General features: G+C 43.6%; 1 long non-coding RNA gene and 1 other non-coding gene across 2 annotated transcripts in view; both read right to left on the bottom strand.

The window, feature by feature from the left end:
• Nucleotides 1-21,905, bottom strand: part of LOC119817610 — a 65,939-nt gene that overhangs the window by 34,502 nt on the left and 9,532 nt on the right. The gene's annotated exons all lie outside the window — the stretch shown is intronic.
• On the bottom strand, nt 766-870 carry LOC119818107. Its single transcript, XR_005286019.1, has one exon. It is a non-coding gene; the product is annotated as a U6 spliceosomal RNA (small nuclear RNA).

The raw sequence follows: 21,905 nt of genomic DNA, 5'->3' as shown, positions 1-21,905 counted from the left end.
ATTTTCCAAGGCTGAATGATAGTCATGTGTGTGTGTGTGTATATATATATATATGTGTGTGTGTGTGTGTGTGTGTGCACATGTGTCTGTGTTCTACATATATATGTATATTCATATATGTGTGGATATGTATATATATATATCCATGCTATACATAAGTATGTAGTAATATTTATCTTTCTAATCACTGGTCAGCATTTGTGATATTCCTACCTTGGGGTTATTGTTCGTGATGTGATGAACATCAGTGTAGAAGTATTCATTTGAGTTCTTGCTTTCCATTCTTTCAAGTATATACCCAGATAGAATTTCTTTAGAGGAATATTAACAGCCAATTTTATTAATTTCTCATTCATTAGATAGACTTTTGTGCATGGGCAGCCTTTTCGTGAGTATTTTTGTGCTCATAGTGATTCTTTGTTCAGACAGAGCAAAACTAAACTGTGAAGGTATTTTTTCTTTTATAAATTTTATATATATATGTTCATATATATTAAAAGTATTTCTGGATAGTTCCACATTAGTATACAAAGAGCTTCTTCTTTCTTTTCCCTTTTTTCTTTTATTGTAGATGTATAATAGTCCATGGAGTGGCTGTGTTTTAATTCGTTTAAGTTAATAACAATGTTATATGATGTTGCAATCTTTTACTATAGTAGAAAAGTCATGATAAACGTCTGCTGATACATGATTGCATAAGTATGAGACGCATATAGCATATCATCCTAAAAACAAACAACTAGGCCAGCGGGGAAATGCATTTTTCCAAATACTGGATGCTGCTCCAATTTGCATGGCCTCCTTGCACCGGGGCCGTGCTAATCTTCCCTGTGTCATTCTGCTTCTAGGAGATGAACTGCTGAAGTGAACATGGGTGAACATGCTTTTAATTTTGATTTAATACTGGTGGATTGCTTTCCCTAGGAGACGTGGAATTAATAGTCCTCTCTGGCAATGGGTTAGCCCTGTCCTATTACGGATTTGCTCTGGGCTTTTAGGTTTAGCTAAACTGCCAGATTAAAAGTGGCACCACAGGGGAATTTTTATTTGCTTCTTCTTCTTTTACATGTACGGCCCAGCAACTTTTCATGTTTACAAGCTAGTTTATTCCTTTGGAACTTTTTGTTAATGTCCTTTCCCCAATTTTCTACAAATGACTGGCCATTTTGACTAGAAATGGTCTGTGCACTTGGAAGATTAGCTGAATCTGCGTGAAATGAGCTAGAAATATTTTTCCCAGTGTGCTGTACATCTTGAAATTTTACTTATGGCACCTGTCCTGAAAAACAGTAGTGATTTTACAGAATTGGAAGGATCTGCCTTTTCTCTTTGGCATCTGGACTCTGGGTCACAGTTAGCAAAGGCTTCTGTCTTCCAGGGCTCCAAGGACACCACCATTTTCTGCCAGAATTTTTTTTAGATAATAATAATAATAATAATAATAATAATGCCACATGCACTTCCTTCCTAGTTACTTTTTGGAGTTCATGTGAGACACATTAAGAGACAGAGAGCTTCCTTCTACTCCAATTGGTGACTTGATTGTCTCTAAAATGTTCGTTTAAACATCTTCCCGATGTGTTCGTCATGCATCTCAAAAGAGCTAGAAGAGACAATTCTCAGTACAGTCATGAGAAAGAGATGAAAATGTCAGTGGATGGCTACACTAATGAATCATCTTATCATTACACAATTTATACAAAGAGAAGCATCACACTGGAGCCATCTCTGCGAGCTGCCCATTGGCTACAGTGTGGACTGTGTCCTCTGTCACCCTCCTTTCTTTGTCTGCTCCTAGCATGGTAACTCATCCTGCTAACGGTTGAGATTGCGTACTGCGTCTTAATTTCCAGTATGAATGGGCATTCTTTATCCCACTAGTTAATGTTTAGATTTGGAGCATGTTACATTTAAGTGCTATTTCGTCTTCTGGGTGCTGGGACGATGAACAAAACAGCTTAGTTGAGGAGAGACTTACTTGGGCTCACAGTTGTGAGAGGTTTCAGTCTGTCCCTATAGGAAGACACATTTGTAGGAGCGACACCGTCTGTGTTGCTGAGATCTAGTGGTGACATTTTGGTCACATTGTGGCAGCTGACCAAGTAGCAGTTTTCTTCTGGTCCTAGCAGTGGGCAGATAGACTCCTCAAGATGTGTCTCCTAGCACTCCTGACAGCTGGGCCCCACCCCACGAAGGTTCTACAATGCTACCAGCTGGCAACAGTACGTTCAAGCCCATGACACATAGGGGGCAGGGCGGGGCGGGGCATTTCACATGCAAACCAAAACCTTCTGAATGATAGCTTGGGCCTCGCAGACACCTTCATGCTCTTGAATCTTTCCACTTACTGGCTTTCACTTTGGTTCTGTCAGGGATGATGGATGTCAAGTTTTCTTCAGGAAGATGTTCTGCATTTCCCGCCTAAGTTTCTTCTTGGTAATTTACCTTCTGCTGTTTCTGCAAATGTTATCATTCCTTATAATTTATTAAGACCATCAATTTCTGACATGTTCTGCTCACGCACAGGGCTCATTTCCAATCGGCAACCATTTCTGAGAAGATTCTCGGTGGCACTGCCATTATGGGGACTGTGTTTTCTACGAATAGCAATCCTTTCCCTGCCTCCTTTCCAACTTTGGGTTTATAACTTATAGGTCTTAGCCAACCTCCTTGCCTGAGTCCTCTAAAGAAATGTCAAAAATAAGCGTTACGAAGAGCAGCTATCCTAAGTCCCATAGTCCTGTATCCTTCATCCTCTGTTTTAGACACTACCCTTGCTTTCTACTGCAGAAAACTGAGACATGTACTTACATATTAATTGTCACTCTCTGACCCTCTCTACTTCCCCATTTGGATGAGTTTCATTATCTTTTATTGCTAAGGTTTAGAATGTTGAAATTCTATGAGCAAGCTTTAATTAGGTCTTCCAGGCTTTGCCCTCAGATATTATTCTAAAACACTATGTAACTATTATGGTTCGATAAATCTCACTCATAAAGGAATCTGCTGGAGAATCACGGGATCCCGTGCTAACCACTGTTGCTCCTCACGGGGCATCTGGTTAAGACTGTTGGATTCTGCGGCTTGTCTCCTGACCGGTTTGTCCCTTTCTACTCAGGCTTCATTATTACATGTCCTCATGTCTCACGCTGCTCTCTTAAGCCAGCTCATCATAAAACTGGCCTTGGTGGTGTGCACTGTCAGCCCAACATGTTATAGATGAAGGCAGGACTATCAGGAGTTCTAGGTCAATCCTCCACTACATACTGAGATTGGGGCTAGCCTCGGCTACACGAGATCCTAACTCAAACAAACAAGAAACCCAAAGAAACAACACTTCCTTTATTTCTACATCTCCAGAGCAAGCCCTTCAAGTAACATTAACACACGGGATTTGTGAGTGGTGTGTTCTTTGCGCTAGTGCATATTCAGGGGAACTAGTTTTTCAAGACAGAGTTTCTCTGTATAACAGTCCTGGAACTTGCCCTGTAGACCAGGCTGACCTCAAACTCACAGAGACCTGCCTGCCTCTGTCTCCTGAGTGCTGGGATTAAAGGTGTGCGCCACCACCACCCGGCTCAGGGAACACTTATATCTGCCCGTTGTACGTCACAGATTTCTCGGCTGGGTATATAACTCAAGGGCTAACTTCGTTTTCCGTTTGAACTCTGTAAACCTTGGCATCTTGCCTTCTGGGATTATTGTTGCTAGTGGAATGTCCTTTGGCACTTCAGGGCTGTTAGTCCTTCTGTCTGCATAGTGACTTTGATGCTGCCCTTGGTACATTTTTAGGGTTTTCTAGTTAGTCTCTGGAATCCCGAGATTTAATCAGTTTGGGTCCCGGGGTCCCCGTGGATATGCTTAACCCTGAAATGATTTTAAGATGGAGGCATTTTCCTTAACTCACATCACCCCTGTTACTATAATTACAGTTAACAGTTTATAAATAGTTCAAAGAGATTGAACAATCTGCTGCGGGCCCCTGTCCACCCTCTCTGTTGGCATAGCTTAGAGTGAAGCTTGGTACACAATACCAACAGCTTTGATTTTACTTTGAAAGTTGAATGGTTGCTGCCTTGAAATTCTAGTGCAGCTGACAGTTATAAAGTTTAAGCTGATACATTTGCCTTGGCAAGTTCCCTGTGTAATAGAAGAGAGAATGAAGAGGTGTTTCATTAATTCTACGCCTATGGGCTCCTTTCTAGGCTCTACCACAAGCAAAGGATGTCTTTTATGGTGCCCAAAGCTAAGAGGGGCTTCCAAGCTGTGAAAATAAAATCTGTGTGTGTAACCAGCAAAAGAATTTGAAGGTTCCCCAAACCTTGATTAAGCCCTTCCTGTCAATTTTTGGAAGAGATAGGGTTAAAAAATATAAATGTGGCTTTAAAAATATATATAGACCCATATCCGGCAGAGACAGGGCCTTGTGTTCCCAGCATGTGACAGACCATCCAGAACCACGAGTCATAATGTTGTTGAGCCAGGAAGTTCCCCAAGGTTGTGCTGCATATCAGAGCTAGGGTAAATATCCAGATCATAAGGGTCCCCCCGTCCTGAATATCAGCGGGAGGTGTAGCTCCTTGTAGCTTCTCCATGGACATCTGGGACAGCTGCCGTGACTAACAGAGACAGCCCCAGCTCCTTCTAACATACTGAACTCTGTAAGACCTGCTACAGGGTGAGTCTCACTCGCAAATGGAGGACATGCGCACTCACGGCAACACAGGACACAGGTGCCTGCTCTGCTCTGTTATGAGCTAATTCTCCATTGGATGGAACAAAGTTGCATTGTGATATGCAGCCAAAATACCTACAGCAGGGCCTATCATAGTCTGACTGACACTTAGGCTGCGTAATACCTTGCTGTAGGTCTGTCCCAGACATTCAAAGAGTCCTTGGCCTCTGCCCTCTAGATACTGGCTGTGACCACTTATATCTCCAGACTTTGCCTTATGACCTCTAGGGAACGAAACTATGCCCTCTTGAGAACCACTGATTTACATATATTTGCTATAAAAAGTTCCCTTTCTTTTGTAAATAACTCTGGGATATAGATAACAGGTTTTTAAAAATGCATTCTTTTCACACTGGAGTCTTTGAAGATGGCGTGTTAAAATATCAACATTCCGGGCAGCTTTGGAGAGGCAAAGAATCTTTATATAAATACAGTGAACTCTTGAGACCGTCAGAGAGCAATACAGAAAATAAAATCCTGCGTGTGGTGTGAGAAAGATGTACTGAGCAGACCATTTATCTTGGGCCTGCTTTCCTAATGGTCACAACACAATTAATCTTACTGTGCTCGCCTTTAAGCTATACAATGTCTAAACACAATTGAAAAAAAAATATATTCTTCTTTTGAAACTAGAACAACTGTTTGTAAAGATGGTTCAGTCGGCAGGAGGCCCTGCTGTCACTCCCTGGGTTCTATTTTTGGTGAGAGGATCTACTGAGTCTCGTGCTCAGTTAAACAGCTCTTGCTGCCCAATGCATTAATATAAATTTGCTTAATGGTCAGACTTGTGCCCTGAAAGATAATCTTGCAGGGAATGTTTAAAAAGTGCCTTGAAGTCAGAAATGTAGCAATTTCCACAAAGGCTTTGGAATTTTTTGACTGCTGCCTAACGCTGGTATTTCTGACTGCTGGTACTAAATTGGAGACGGAATGCTGCCTTGGTTGCCTATAAAAGGAATTTCTCATCACCTCGACACTGACCCCCATCTATCTGCCCTGTGTAGGGGTGAAAATGAGAGTAGGGGGTGAGGGGGAGGGGTGACAGAATGTCAGAATTTTCTAGTGAAAGACAGGAAATTGTTCAATGACAGTGGGTTATTTCTAAGTTCAAAGCGTTAGTCTATGCTAAGTGTTTTAAGAATGTTAGACGCTCAGACTTACATAGATAAGGTCGTGCGTGTAGTCATTTCATGCCATCTAGAAAGGAGATGGTTCCAGGACCATAGAAGATATGCCTTTATCTTCCTCCTCCTCCTCCTCCTCCTCCTCTTCTTCCTCCTCCTCTTCCTCCTCCTCCTCCGCCTCCTCCTCCTCCTTTTCCTCCTCCTCCTCTCTCTCTCTCTCTCTCTCTCCCTCTCTCCCTCTCTTTCTCTCTCTCTCTCTCTAACAGAGTCTTGCTATGTAGTCTCTGGCCATGGGAAATTTATTATCTCTGATGCTGTCCTCAGATAGCATGTGATTCCCCGGCCTCAGCCTCCCTGCTGCTGACTTTACAAATGTGCACCGTCATGCTCTGCTTGTACTTGGTGTTTTAGAAAACCATGTTAAGTCCTAAAAACCCATGTCATTCTGCCTGTGGAGATGGGTGAAGCTCTTTGATTTGGGGTTAACTGTTTCACTGCTTTGTAAATATTTCAACAGGGCTTCGATAATATGGCTGCTAAAACAGCTAGCTGAGGCCTTGATTAATTGGCTGGTTAGTATCAAATGGTCTGTGGGTTGGAAAGAGGGTGAAAGCTAATCCTTCTGAAGGAACAAGGGTCCAAAGCTCCAGCTGGAGAAAGAAAACCACATCAATCCAGAGACTATGAGTCAAGTCTCTTTCTTCAGTATTTTTGTTGTTGTGGTCTGGTGCCAGGTATGGTCCCTGTAACTGTACAAATGCTAGTCACATGCTGTGCTTGTGAACTCCACCATAGGTGTGTTCAGCCTTGTGGGTCTTCCTTCCTTCCTTCCTTCCTTCCTTCCTTCCTTCTTTCCTTCCTTCCTTCCTTCTTTCCTTCCTTCTTTCCTTCCTTTCTTCCTTCCTCCCCGTCCCTTTTCCCTCCCTCCCTCTCTCTTTCTCTCTTTCCTTCTCTCTCTTTCTGTTCTATGTGTAGAGGCATTTTGCCTGTACGCGTGTAAGTTTGCCACATCTGTGTGGTGCCCAAGGAGGCCAGCAGATGCTGTTGGATCCTCTGGAACTGGAGTTACAGATGATGTGAATTACCAGGTGAGGGCTGGGAGTCAAACCTGGATTCTCTGCAAGAGCAGCCAGAGTTCTGAACTGTTGAGCCATCTCTCCTGCCCTCTGTGTAGAGGAGGAGAAGGATAATTTCAGGCACACATATCTCCCAATAGACTTGGAATGATGCAAAATGCTATTTTGCAAGAGAAGGTCAAAGAAGACTAGGAGAAAAGCCAGCCTGAAAGGCAAAGAAGGGTTGGAAGGGCCTGCCAAAAGTCTAAACTAAGGCAGCTATGTTCAGGCCTTGTTAGAAAGAGAAAGGGCTGCTTACCCTTTCTTCCAGCTCAGAAAGTGGGAAGTTCAGAGAGAATCTTGAAATAAAGAAGATCCCAAGGGTCACAATCTTTCCTCCCTCACTGATGCATTATTATTACGCCAGGCCAGACGTGTTCTCCCAAATAAATAATTAAATACACTTTCCTTGAGATGCTGCCCCCCCCCAAAGCAAATGGAGGATCCACTGTGTTGGCAATTGCTCTTTTAAGCTAGTGAGATGACACAGCAGTTAAGAGCATATGCTGTTCTTCCAGAGGACCAGAGTTTGGATCCCAGCACCCACTCGGGTGGCTCACAACCACCTGTAACTGTAGCTCCAAGGGTTCCAGTCCCTCTGGCCTCTGTAGCCCCTGTGTTCCCACGCTCATGCCTCCACGCAGGCACGCAGGCATCCACCCATAATTAAAATAAAATCTTTAAATTTTGCAGCTTGTCTTAGAGGAGCGCAAGGACTTTGGGAACCAGGCAGGGCCTGATCACTGAAGCAGGACAGCAGCTGGCTTTCCCAGCAGGAGAAACTGTTGCAGAGTCTTTTATTTATTCTCCCTTATCTCCCTTACCCCACCCCACTCCCAGCCTGCCCTGAGGCAGCCAAGTGGAGGAAAGCCCTTTCCTGCCTGCACACTGAGCCAAAAAGAATCTGGGGTGCATACCTCTACTGAGTGTGAAGTCCTAACTGTAAATACCTAGACGAGTGGATGCCAAAATGATTTAAACCAAGACGTGTGATGCAAAGTGGAGTTATTAATATCAAGAGAAAAGAACATGCTTGGAGACCTGGGAATCAAAAGTTTCAGTCTGCCTCTGCTATGAGGGGGAAACATTTCAGGAGGGAACCTAGAGGTGCAGCACCATGTTTCCTTCGCTCTTTCTGCTGCTTTCACTCACTCACCCAGTCATTTGAGTAATCAACCATGTTACCAGAATCTATCTCTCATGTCTTTTAAAAAGTCTTTACTCAGTAGAACTGTCTTTGGTCCTGCCATGTTTCCTACACTTTCATCCTGTCTCAACCTAACTTATCAACTCCATATACTAAGATAAATGCTGAGTCCATCTTAAGTGGGGGAAAAAAATCCTGAGCAGCCACCTTCACAGGGCTTTCAAAACAAACAAAACCAAAGCCAAATATGGATGTACCCTCCTCCCTCTCCACCCCCAAGCAACAAACAGGGGTACTAGAGACAATATGATATCTTATTATCTAGGACATATTAGGTTTGGTTTTGCTGTATTTGAGTCTCTCATTAAAAGACAGCTCTACTTTCTAATGAATTAATACAATTTTCATTTAGGTAACTTTGAATTTTTTTGTTTAAAGTGATTTTATTGCTATCAAAATCAGGTAGAATTTGGCATCCTTATCCTTTCTGCTCCTCTCAAGATGCTTGCGGACAGAGACCGCTTTCTCAGTCAAATGGCAGTGATGGTCAGGGAGATTAGGGGCAAGGTCTTTAGACTTAAGGATTCTCAAGATTTTATCACCAGTCACCAAAGGGACCTGTGTCACAACATGTGAGTCCCTCAGGATCACGCCTGTTTGTGAGGGAGCCGGGTCTTTCTCGGCCAGTTTGTAAATATGTCCTTTTATGTCAGTGTCTGTCAGCCAGAAGAGCATGCTATGGTGGCAGGAGAGTGCCGACTGGGACAAGCCCCTCCTCGTAGTACGTGTGCAGCCCATGATGGTAGAGGTTTGGCAGTAAAGAGAGTTAGTTCTGAAAACTTCAAAAAATGTTTCATTGGTCCACTGTAGTTACACGTATTTGGAAATGCTATATGATATTCAATATATTTATATATTGTGTAATAACCAGAGAAATCGGTACGCCTATCACCTAAACATTTACCCCTTCCTTGGGTTGAGAACATTCAAGATCTCTCTATAATCATTTTAAAATGTAAAATTGTTGTCAACAACAGTTGCCTTTCTCAGACAAAGTATGATAGACCAGGTTTTGTTTTCTCAGTGGCTTCAAGACAACCAGAACTGCCCGTTCTTGGACCTAGTAGGTCTGTATGTCATACATCCCTGTTCCTGAGATGTCAGCAAGGATCCTGTGCCCAAGACTCCTTCTACGTCAAATGTGGGCAGTATCACCTGGAAGCCAGTGGCTCTACCATCAACACCTCACCAAATCCAGAGGAAAAGGAGATTGGTGCTCCTCCTCATTTTAACTGTGTGAGACATTTCCTGGGGAGACAGCAACAGATGTCCATTTACCCCAGATAGAGAGCCAATGACAGACCAAACAAACAACGGCCTGTGTCCAAGTTGGTGACCCAATGAACATATCGGGATTACCTACAGGAGTATGGATGGATGACTCAAAGGCAGCTATGCCATTGAAAAGTGCAGCTGGGCCTGAGTAACAGCTCAGGAAAGCTGCAGTTTCTGCACTCTGTAAACTTGTAGGCTATTTAACAGGTCAGAGAGTCTCCTCTGCCAGAAACTACTTTTTTTTTTTTTTTGGTTGTTGTTCTTGTAAGCTTAGGAAGTGGCCTTGTGAATCTTGTGAGTTTCAGCTTTCTTGGACTTGGGTCATTGACTTCCTAAGACTCATGAGTTTCCCTCCTCCCTCTCAGAGGAAATGGCTCAATTAGGAGGGATTCTTAGGTAACACTCCCTGGTCATGACCTCAACAATGGCCAGTGGCAGTGTAGACAAGGTCCTGATGGTGAAGGGTGAAGCTACATGCCATTGTGAATTCCCTGGTTATGAAGTAAGCCCATGAGAGCATCCAGTGTTCCTAGCACCAGGCAGGGCTGAAAGATGTTAGTTACCCATGCCGCAAGGGACTCACCCTGGAGGAGATCAAGTACTCTCATGTAGCAGAAGCACTCCAGGAACTAGAGCTTCAGAGTGGACACAGAACAGCACCTTTACCAGCCCGGGGCCACCCAGGAAGTACCTCCCAATTACCCTCTAAGCAGAAGTCAGAGGTAGTCCAGCTCTGGCTCATTCCATAGCCTTACCCAGCCCAAATCCTGGTACTTTAGAGTGCAAAGTGGAAAGAAGGAGAACTCATGAGACACATGGACTCTCTTTGGGCCCAGCCACCTTCCAGAAGTTTCATTCCAAAGGTTATGGCATTCAGACCTACACAGGAGCCCAGAACCCCTCTTCTACTCAGATCATGTGTGCAGCAGCCATGCAAATGGCTGAAGATCCTGTGACCCCCAAGACCTACAGGACGGATACTCCAGTGGTAAAAAGAGCAGAAACAGCTGCTTTTATAACATGGTCTGTAACATGGCACACGTGCTCACTCCACTGGCTTCTAGAGCGATTCTATCCCAGAGACTTGTCTTCAAAACAAAACAAAAAACACAAACAAACAAAAGCCACCTTGCCTCTGACATAGGAACGCTATATCTAAAACAAAGTAAAAACCCTTCCAGGATGATCAGAGGGGGAAACACAGTTGCGTTTTGAGTAGCAATGGTGTAAAGTTTGCCCAGGTATTACACAGACCATTGTATATTGTGTTGAAACTCAGTGAGAAATAATAGCAGTTGTGATATTATATATTTGATATAACCTATTTTTTATATCACTTACCCTGAAGGAGAACTTTGATCAATTACTAGGCAAGCAATGTCTATGACTGTCCAGAGTTGAAGGTTCTTGATTCTTTTACCATGATTAACATGAGCACTGACTAAGCATGGCCTTGAGATGGCCACTAGCTAATGCGCATAGCACTGGTCCTTCTGACATGCTTTACCTTGTCAGCTGGGGAGACTAAGACCTGTTTGAGTGCTGGCAACAGCAAACAACTAAATCTGCCAGAAACCACTTTCTCTAAGTAAAGCCAGGGGTTCCTTGCTTTTTGGTTAGCCTGGGCCACTTTGTCCTGCAGTTAGTTCCCTCTTCCTCTTGCTGCCTGCTGGGACACTTCAGTTGAAGGGTTGCTTCCCTTCATATGTTCAAGAAAAACTCTAGTCTTGCATAGCCTCTCTCTAACTTGAAAGTAAAACTAGTTAAACTCACCATTTGGTTGGAAACATCCTAAAGTATATTAACAAGTGGGCTCCACGTGTTTACTTGCTTGTTGGGTTTGGTTTGCAGTACAGGAGACAGAACGCAGGGCTCTGCTCATGCTAGATGTGAGCTCTACCTCTGAGTTCCACCTTCAACTCCTGGATGGTAAACTGTCTAATAGCAAAAAAGGTAGTGAGTACAGGTCCATCAGAGAGTTGAAGAAACTAAAATTGGTGTCACGTTATTTGGAATCTTTTTTAGATCAGGACCTGAGTTTTTGTCCAGGGAATGAGGCAGGGAGAAGTAACGGTGTTTCTAAAATGAAAGCATTTGCATCAAAATGAGTGCCATGCTTTATGGAGTACATCTTACCAAGGACAGGAAGAAATAACTGCCTTTTCATCTTTTATCTCTGCTGATGTGTCCACTGCCTGGGCCACTTTCTCAGATGCTTGCAGGGTTTTGCTTAAGATGCTATTTGGTTGACATAAGGAGCTGACCTTCTCACAGAAAAGCCCTGTAGTCTAAAAGTCAGAAAATGATGCTGCAACCCTCATATTGATTTTATACACACACACACACACACACACACACACACACACACACACGGAGGGAGAGAGAGAGAATCGGGAGCACACCTTCAAACATTTTTATACTGTGCCATTATGGCAACAGCACATTTCTAAAGGAGAACTTAGAGTGCCTATTTGCCATGTATTCAGGCAAAGCTCCCAACAAAAGATTCCCATTGACACACAGCAGTAAGTGGCTTTTCAATCACAGCTGTGATTATTTTAATCCCTTGTTTGCACTGAAATGCCGTTGCACCTGCATAACTGCCACCTGCTGTTGCTACCCGGAGGACTAGTTCCACAGACCCGGCAAGATGTCTTCTTGGGACATCCTTTCTGATAGGGAAGGTAATTGCCTTGGCCCCCGAGCCATCCCCTTGCCAAGTTGTTCACCTCGGATCTTTCCACTGTTTTTCATCTGATATGCTTGCAATGCCTGAAACTATTTTATATGCGTGACCACTTTCCCAATTCAAAGGCCAGTTCTAACATGAGCCCAAAAGCAGTTTTCCCAAAATGTGATCTACCAACATGCAGAAAAGAGAATTGCCTTTGTTTATCTATTCTTTGTTTCGTTGGAGAATCCTTTAGGTCACCCTGTCAACTCATATTGTGTGGGAAGTCACAAGTTCCTCCCACCTGTACAGAGATGTAATTTTTGGAGAAGACGCAAATCCTAATATTTTATTTTTGTCAAGTATCTTCTAACAGTATTGTTGCCATTTTCCCCTATTGTTGATTGTGCTCAGAAGACTTCTCTCAATTCACATTTTGTTCTGGATGATACAGAAGTCATCCAAGACTCCAGCCAATGTGCTTTTTAAATCTCTATCCAAGTCCTGGGTACACTATTGACTAGCACAGGGCTGGTGTTGAACGAGGTAACACACTAGGAATCCACTTCGTTTTCCCCAGTGTGCACCAAGCTACTTGATCCCAGGGCACTCTCTTTTTGCTTTTGCTTTTCTGTGCTCCCTTTACTTCAGAGTGCATTATTGTCAAGTCCAAATCAGTGGTTTCTATCTCATTCTCTACATTCATCAGATTAGTGACCCACAAGAAATGTGACCCATGCAAATTCCTGTAAGAACAATTGCCTTTTATTAAATCTTTCTAAAATTTCTCTTCACTGTAATGGCTTTTGAGATTGACACTCATCTCTTTAGCCCACATTGAAACCATGATATCAATCACCTGTAAATGCCTGATATGCCTTTGGTAGTCTACAGCTGACTCCTGAAGGACACTGAGAGTGGCTTCAGACGGCTCTGTGGGTAACTCTTTCTCCACCTTCTGGGATGTTGCTCCCAGAGATCATCTGGCCCACTTATTGATCACTACTCAACTGTATTTGCTCTATTCCTGCTCAGATATCAAAATCTGCACACAAATTTAGTCCACCAGTCAATATTTTTTTTAAAAAACATCTGCTATATCTTATGCAATCCTAGAGTCTGAAGGTTAAGTTTGGATAAGGCTTAAAAGGCTGTATGTGTTGTTGACACAATGTCTATGGGTAGCCATTGTGAGGGATGAGTGTGGGCTTGAGGGAGGTATTGCAAGCGTGTGAATAGTGGCAATTGTAGGGCACAGAATGTGGAAGGTAGACTCAAAATGCCAACTTCAGTATGGTGAAGATTGTATAACTTTCTAAAGTTTTTAATTAAAAATTTTATATAAAATATAAAAGCTTTATCGTGTGTATTACATTTATTTGAAACAAGTATATACTATTTAATATCAGAACTGAGTTTATTCAACTCTGAGATTTCATTATACACCTGTAAGAATCAAAAGCACTGTTGACAACTTACGCTGGAGAGGTTGTAAGGTAAAGGGAACACTCCTGCATTGCTGGTGGGAGTGCAAGCTGGCACAGCCCCTTTGGATATGAGTATGGTGATTTCTCAGAAAATTAGGAAGCAACCTTCCTTAAGACCCAGCAATACCACTTTTGGTTATATACCCAAAGGATGCTCAATCATGCCACAAGGACATGTGCTCAACTATGTTCATAGCAGCATTGTTTGACATAGCCAAAACCTGGAAACAACCTAAATGCCCCTCGACTGAAGAATTGATAAGAAAAATGGGTACATTTACACAATGGAGTACAACACAGCAGAAAAAAAATAATGACATCTTGAAATTTGCAGGCAAATGGATGAAGCTAGAAAACATCATAATGAGTGAGGGAACCTAGACCCAGAAGGCAATTATATGTACTCACTCATAGGTGGTTTTTAAACATAAAGCAAAGAAAACCAGCCTACCAATCACAATCCCAGAGAATCTGGGACCATGGCAGAGGGTTGAAAGAGTGTTGAAGGGGAAGGGAAGAGGCAGGGAGGGGAATAGAGAAAAATGTAGAGCTCAATAAAATCAAAAGTGCTCTGTTGTTGTGGTTGCTGGGGATTTAAACTCAGAGCCTCATGTTTGTGTAGCAATCCCTCTTACCCACTAAGCCATCTCCACAGTCCAAAGGTAACAATTGCTTTAGATCCTCCTCATGTTGTATGGTATGTCATGCAGCATTTGATTTTCTGTGCTTGGCTTCTTAAAATGTTACCTGGTTTTCATAGTTCTGTCATAGCATTTCTGCTCATGGCCATCTGGGAATGAACATTGTTATCACTGTGGGCTTTTCCCATGGCTGTGGCTTGTTGTTATCACGTCCCTGAAAGGTTCACATATAAAGGTGTGGTCCCTGGGGTGGCAGAACTGGGAAGTGCTGTGGACCTCTAACAGGTGAGCCTAGTAGGTAGTCCTCAGATCAATGAAAGGTACTATTAAAGAGAGTTATGGGACCCAGCATCTCTTTCTTTCTCTCTTCCTGGCTCAAGATGTGACCACTCCCTCCAACAAATCATCTAGCCATTGGTAGTTTCCACCCTCACTGGAGGCCAAACCAATGGAGTTGCCTGATCCTGAGTGTTCACCATCAAAATGGTCATCCAGAAACATTTGTGTTTATAAGTTAGTTGACTCATTCTTTCCAGTAATGTGAAGCTCACTAGTGCACAGGTGAGCCTATGTTTTGAAATGTTTTCTCTCTGGGTCCTTGACACACTCCTGTGAGATCAGGACACAGGATGGACTTCCTGTTGCTTTGACTTTCTTATGACAACTGAAATCCGACAAAATTAGCTCTCTGCTAGGGAGAGCTATCTGGCTGGGCAGAAAGGGACATGAGACTCCTGTGCTCTCACCAAGTCACTAACCCAGAATGTTCCTGCTAAATGTGATTTGGTAGCAGGGCAATAATCTGAATGCAGGCATGAATGATGGAAGTCAGGGTCCTCAGATGTTATCTTCTATTCAACTAGTACCTCATCATCACCAAAAGTTCTTTGGCAAGAATAGGCACAGATCTGGGGAGAGATGCCACAAGTCACTGGCTCCCTTCACAAAATATTGCAACAAACACATTTTCCAAGTTTTCTTTTTAAAGAGAATCTGTACAGTCTTTCATGGTGGAAAAAAAGGGGTTAAGTTTTTCTATTACTCAGCCTTCCCCTCCCCAAAAAAGACTAGTTTGGTTTAAGTTTGGGTGTTTTTTTTTTTTTTTAAAGAAATATGACAGCACTCATACAGGCTACTTCTCTAAACTTGCTCTACTGTGTAAGCTCTGAGCCACTGTAAACTTGCCAGTAGGATGCCCCAGGTCTACGCCCATGCAACCTGAACCTGTGATAAATTGCACGCCTGGGTGCTTTTTCAATGGAACTGGTCCGACTTGTCAAGGTAGCTGAGGTTGTGGGACAAGGCACCATTGATCACACAGCTGTCAAATGAAAATTGACTTCAGGTATTCAGAGTAATTCTCTTTCTCACTTGCAACATGGATCTTAGATCTTCTTGTCCAGAGAGTCATGACATACTTTAGATTTTATCAAGAAAATAGCCCAGGGTGCCTCAGGAAGTGAACATGAAGTCGAACAGAATTCTTTTTGGTTTTTGTTTGTTTACTCTGAACTTTGGCTTTACTAAGGAAATAATCAAATGAGACTCTCTTTGAGTCTCATACTTCTACAGTACTGGATAGCAACCACCTATTCATAAAGCAGCAGACCTTGGATACATCCGCCAGCCTGGATGCCCAGTTCATATCCAATCCCAAGCACCTGTATCCTGAGAAGCACAGCTGATTAAACTTTCCAAACGAGGCATTCTGTGCAAGTCGGAGCTGTTGAAGCTCAGCCAGGGTGCATATGTGGGCTTACGTGACTATGAACTCTTCCATAGGTGTACGCAACCCTAACCCTAACCTACCCCGTGAGAACCTTGCCATCCACCCAAGTCCAGGCGCCCTTTGAAATCGCCTTAGCCTATGGTCCAGAAGGCATTGCTCTTATGGAGGAGTCTCCACTTGCTAGGCATTCAGCAAAGAAGCATATCAAAGGACTTACCTGATGGATCGCTCCTCTGAAGCTCATCAGAGAAGCTTCAGAGAGCCTTGTGGTCCCCAGATGAAAGGGACAACAGAAGTGCAAATCGTTGGCATCCAATGGGAAAGAAGAACACTGGAGATTCAAGTGCAGTTGGGGCGAAATTAAAACTAAGAACAAAGGGAAGGAAATTAAATTCAGAGCTGCTCCTTAAAAGGTTGGCTTCTGATTTTGATCTTGAAAAAAAAGAAAGTCTCCAGGAAAAAGCTGTTTCCAGCTCAGTCCATCCTCTAACCTTTTTATAGCATCTTTCATCTACTCTATGGTTGGAGGAGAGAACGGAGTTCGGGGTGATCAAGTCACCGCAGGGTTTACCATTTGGAAGTAACGATTTATTTATATGGAAATGATGGCGGTAGTACCCATGGTTCGCAAATAATGTAGGTCAACGCAGAGGATCAAGAGAACAACTCGCCAAAGTCTGATCAAACGGCAGTCGCAAACAGCCTTCTGTTTCTTATGTTCCCCGTTGGTTTATCTCTTTGGCAGAGACATACAGTTTCATTGCAGCTAGAAAATATAAACCATGTCCACACTAGGAACAGCACTGATATCATCATGAATTTCTTTTAAGACTTCTTGTGTGACCCCTCACCCATACCCCGCAACTGCAACTTTTTGTGTCTTCTTTCTTCCTCTATGGGAAGTTTTCAAAAGAGCTTCTTGGTGACGTTACAGTTATAGTTTATGCAGGAACATTTTTAGATTACAAGATAGTGTTGCAAGATTGCTATGGTGCATGCCCTTATTAGTAAATGGGGACTGCATTAAAAAAACACTAGCTCAGACAAAACTGTGTGTGCGTGTGCGTGCATGGGTATTAGCATGAGTCTTAACAATCACAAGAAAAATTTAGATTGCCCTGAGAAAACAACATAAAAATATTCACCTTGTATAAATTTTAGCATCAGTCTAAGTGAACAGGAGAAGAATTTCATTTGTCCGATGACCAGAGCACAAGTTTAGAAAGCTGAAAATCAGCTTCTTGCCTCAGTTTCCCCAATAGTAATGAAAATAATATTATCTGCCGCCTCCCGGCAGTTGCTGAAGAAATTGAATATGGTAGAGGACATGGTGCTTCTCTGGGGTTTTTAATAAACACACAGAGAGATTGTGTGGTCATAGTACCTTTGCATCTGGGTTTTGATGATGAGAAGGGATTCTGGAGGAAGGGATGATGACAAGTGGTGCCCAGCCTTGGGCTAAGCAAGAAGCAATGGGCATCATGTGGGTACCGCTTCCTACAGGAAGTACAGTTCTGCACTCTTCCCCATCACATGTGAATGTCGCAGCCTCGGCCTCCGTCCCCAGCCCGACTGTCCTCACTGTCATGGAAGTCTCACTTGTCATTCTTTCCAGTCTTCCACATTGTCACACAGAAGGCCTTAGCCCATCCGTGGGATGTGTGTGTAGGCAGAGCACACGGGCTCCTGCTCATTCAGTTATTAGTGCCATCTTCAATTTTTTAATCACTGATTCAACAAATATTTTTTTGAACCTTGACTCTGCCAGGTAGTGTCCCCTAACAAGGAATGCGACTGGGAACAAGAGGATCACAGTGTAAGTGCTGTCTGGGAGTACACAGAAGCAGGCGAGCGGCACAATGCAGTCCGGTATCCCGGATCAAACTTCCAGAGACTAAGGAGGTCTTGGGCCGGAGAGGCTGCTGGGAAATCCTGGAGGCAGCTGAGGCTGCTGGGAGATCCTGCAGGCAGCTGAGAGGCTTGATGTTACCACTTGACAGAGTCATGCCCTCCATCTGCAGATCGGGCCCATTCTGTTTTGAAGAAACTGACCGGGAAAGGAGAAAAGGGAACTGACTGGGAGTCATGTGCCCCAGACTGAGCCCCAGTTCTGCTTTTAACCACCTGTGTTTCTCGGGGACTCCTCTCTCCATTGCTGAGCCTCAGCTTTGCCTTCGGGGAAGCATATAATAATATTAGGACTTTTGTGGTCTTTATCAGTTTTCAACTTGTATATCAAAATATTTTTTTCTGATGCCCCAATTCCCCTTTCAAACTGAGGAATAATTTTATAGCTCTAACATTCCCAAAAGGAAGTTCTTCAATATATCTAGAGAATATTTCATTGCCTACCAGTTTGTCCACCAAACTGTGTCTTTGCACTAATCATGACTATGCCTTAACTTTCCTGGGAATCCCTGCTGTGAGGGGTCTTGGTCAGATGAGTGAACATTCACTCTGTGTTGCTAGACAATAGACAATGAGGAAATGTCTACTAGCCCTCAGGGAGACTTAGCAAAGCTGGCCATCTTTATCAGTGTTTCTATACCAGGGTCAGAATCTCTAAATCCACTGTACGTGACAAAAGGAATGTATTTTATTATTGTATTGCATGTGTGCACATATGTACGTACATGCATGGAAGGGCAAACGTGGAGGACAGAGGACAGCTCTGTGGAGTTGGTGCTCTCCTTCCACTTTTACAAGAGTTCTAGGGATAATACTCCACCTGCACAGGACAAAATTGATTCATCTAGCTAATTTTACTCAAATCCGAATCAGATCTGTAAGCTGCACAGCAACCATCCTCCGAACAATGGTGCTTCTAGTGGCAGAGCACGCTATAGAAAATGTGCCCACCAAGATGGAGAGCAGTGAGCTATGACCTTCCTTCCCCAGCAAGCAGGATTCTGAGCTATGTGGGGGGAAGGGCACAGAGGAGGCAGTACAGGAGTAAAGGGGTAGCTTCCCAAATCCAGCTTGCCCATCCTCCTTAGGAGAGATAACAATGATAGCCATAGAAATGGGGGCGGAGACTGCTCAACCTAACGGGGAGAGATGGGGGGGGGTGGGAAGAAGAATGTTCTAAGAATGTTCTGTGCTTGGTTTTCTGGATGTTAGAGTTGTGGGGTGGGGTGTGATACAAGTGTATTACAAGAGAAAACACTGCCAGTCTTATCACTGGGCTTTGCTTACTCTAAAGGGGTGATGTGAAGACACTCACTAGCAGGTCTAACCGATGAATTCTGTGTCATGCAACAGTCTTCCCGACCAAGTTTCAGAGATAGGAGCCTCATGGACCTGCTTCTCTCACGTATATAATTAAAAAGAATAGACACTCTGGGTTACGGGATCCAAAACCTTTACTTCCTCACAGACAAGGAAACTGAGACTCAGTGTGGATAAAATCCTAAGCCAAGAACCAGCAGCTGGTGGGAAACTGACCAAGATCAGAATCCTCACTTGCAGGCTCCAGGCCGTTTCCTCCACTTCCATGTCTAGCCTGATTTTACCTTTTGCATTTGGTTTGTGCATATTTCAAAGATTCTTCAGCCCTCCCGCCACCATGTTGACTCTCCTGCTGTATCTCTGGAAAAGAGAGAAGATTCCCTTTCCCATCCTTCCCCTGACCGCTGCACTCCACCCTATCAACACTCTAGAAGTTTCTCCTCTCAGTGGAAGACCTTTCTGCTAGAGAAAAATGTATGTTTTGTCTTTTTCCTTTCTGGTCTGCCGCTGACCCTGCTTGAAACCCATTGCATCTTGTTTTGACACAGAGCAAGGTTTCTGAAAACCCAGCCATGGGACTTGTTTCTTCACATCTCTGTGCTTTCATGCCTCTCCTGAGATTCCAATGTCATGGCTGTGAACATGCTAAATCTACGGGTGGGGACAGCAAGGCCAGACACAGGCTTCTGTGCCAAGTTGGTGATGTCTTTATTGCAAGTGTGGCCTGAGCCAAACCTTTTCCCTTCCTCCCTGCTCTGAAGGGGTAGGAGTTCAAGCCAGCATGTCCAGCACCCCTGAGCCCCAGCTTTGTCCTCTTGCCTCAGTCCAACCGTAGGATCTTTCCTACAGTTGGACTTTATAAAAAGATCTTTATAAAAACCTGTATAAGACATATGGATTTTAATGAAAATGATTTCTGGAAAATCATTCTTTGCGACAGCGGAGATGTAATTGTGCTTCGCATTCTCTTAAGAGGCAGCAGCAAGGACTTTGGCTACAAAACTGCAGAGGGTCAGTAAGCTAGGAGGAGAGAATATAATGGAAGGTTCTACTGATCTAAAGAAAACAAAGGCAGTTTCAAGTCATAAATATACATGTGTGCCTGCACACATGTACCGGCACGTGTGCGCACACACAGGGGCATACACACTTATCTCAAGAGTTTTGATGCGATCAATAGGCAGTCGCATTACAGATCCATATGAAAAGCACTGTTCTCATAGTTTTCTAAGATACCTGATTTCCCAAAGTCAAGGGTCATTACATGCAGAGAATCTAGAAGGGACAAATAAAGTGGCAAAGTAGCCTACACATGTGCTGACACTGTGAAGCCAAGATCGTGTCTTCCCCCTGTCGGTTATTTTAAGAAGGGGAGTTCAGGCAACAGTTGAGATGCTACCATAATGAACTTGCTCAGTAAGGCCCTAATATGGAGCCCTCTTTCCACGTTTTTCTAAGTGAGCTTGATTTGGGAGGTGTTTCAGGTGACTATTCTCTTCAGAACCATAGAAATTGGCAGGGACTTGCCTCGTGCCCGTGATCTTTTCCTACCTCCAAACTCTCTTCTCTTGCAAGCTAACTGCTGGTCTCAAAGGCCCTTCTATAGCTGGAAGGGTTGGAGAACGCCAAGAGCACAAAAGTAATCTTGTCACCACCTCAGGCGGTTGACACCAGCTCAATTAAACAGAAGCACAACCACATTTTAAAACATCCCCACAGATTTGACAACCATGCTCTCTAACTTCAATCCTAGCCTCCCCTCAGACCCACGATGAACTGAATATCCACATCAACCTGCAAGGCTTCTGTCATGCAAACGGGAAAACTCTTCCTCTGGCAAACGCTCTATGTGTTCTATAGTACGTATCTGCGTGTTGTATTTTCTTTACTGTGGTCAGCTGTAGGTAGAGTCACCTAAGAAGTTTCAAATCATTTTTAAAAATGGCATAAAAGAATTTAACTGCAGTGCTGGCATTAAGAAAAGAGCAATGGGGGCTGGAGAGATGGCTCAGAGGTTAAGAGCAATTGGCTGCTCTTCCAGAGGGCCTGAGTTCAATTCCCTGCAACCACATGGTGGCTCACAACCATCTGTAATGAGATCTGGTGCTCTCATCTGGTGTGTGTATACATAATAGCTAGCTAGCTAGATAATAGATAGATAGATAGATAGATAGATAGATAGATAGATAGATAGATGATGGATGGATAGATAGATGAATAGATAGATGGATAGACAGACAGACAGACAGACAGACAGACAGACAGACAGACAGACAGGGTTTAGGGAAACATTCTCAGAACATGTGTGAGTTCAAATTCCTATCCTCAAATTCTGCTGACCTATACAGGAACCCATCCGGGACCATTGGCATCCAGTTAAGGCTTACTACGAAAATGCATGTGATGGTCAGATTTTAATTGGCTGAATTAAGCGAGGTGTTGCAGTAGAGGCTTTATAGTATCTCCTTCCCGCAACCACTGCCGTTCCTCCTCAGCTGTCTAGCTCTTAAGCCCCAAGCTCAACCCCAAGGCAGCTGGTGACGACTGTAATCTTCACCCTGTGCTCAATCTTAAACCATCCCCTCTAAGCCTGCTGCTCAGGGGAATTCCTTTAAGGTCTTCTGCAGATGGCAATGTGGTTAGAATTGCCTGGAGTTTTCTCCACAGTGTTCTTTGAGTGTACGTTGGCTTGG

This window comes from Arvicola amphibius, chromosome 6 (genome assembly GCF_903992535.2).
Source record: "Arvicola amphibius chromosome 6, mArvAmp1.2, whole genome shotgun sequence".
Lineage (NCBI taxonomy): Eukaryota > Metazoa > Chordata > Mammalia > Rodentia > Cricetidae > Arvicola > Arvicola amphibius.
The sequence above is the reverse complement of the archived record's forward strand: the minus strand, read 5'-3'. Positions and strand labels throughout refer to the sequence as shown.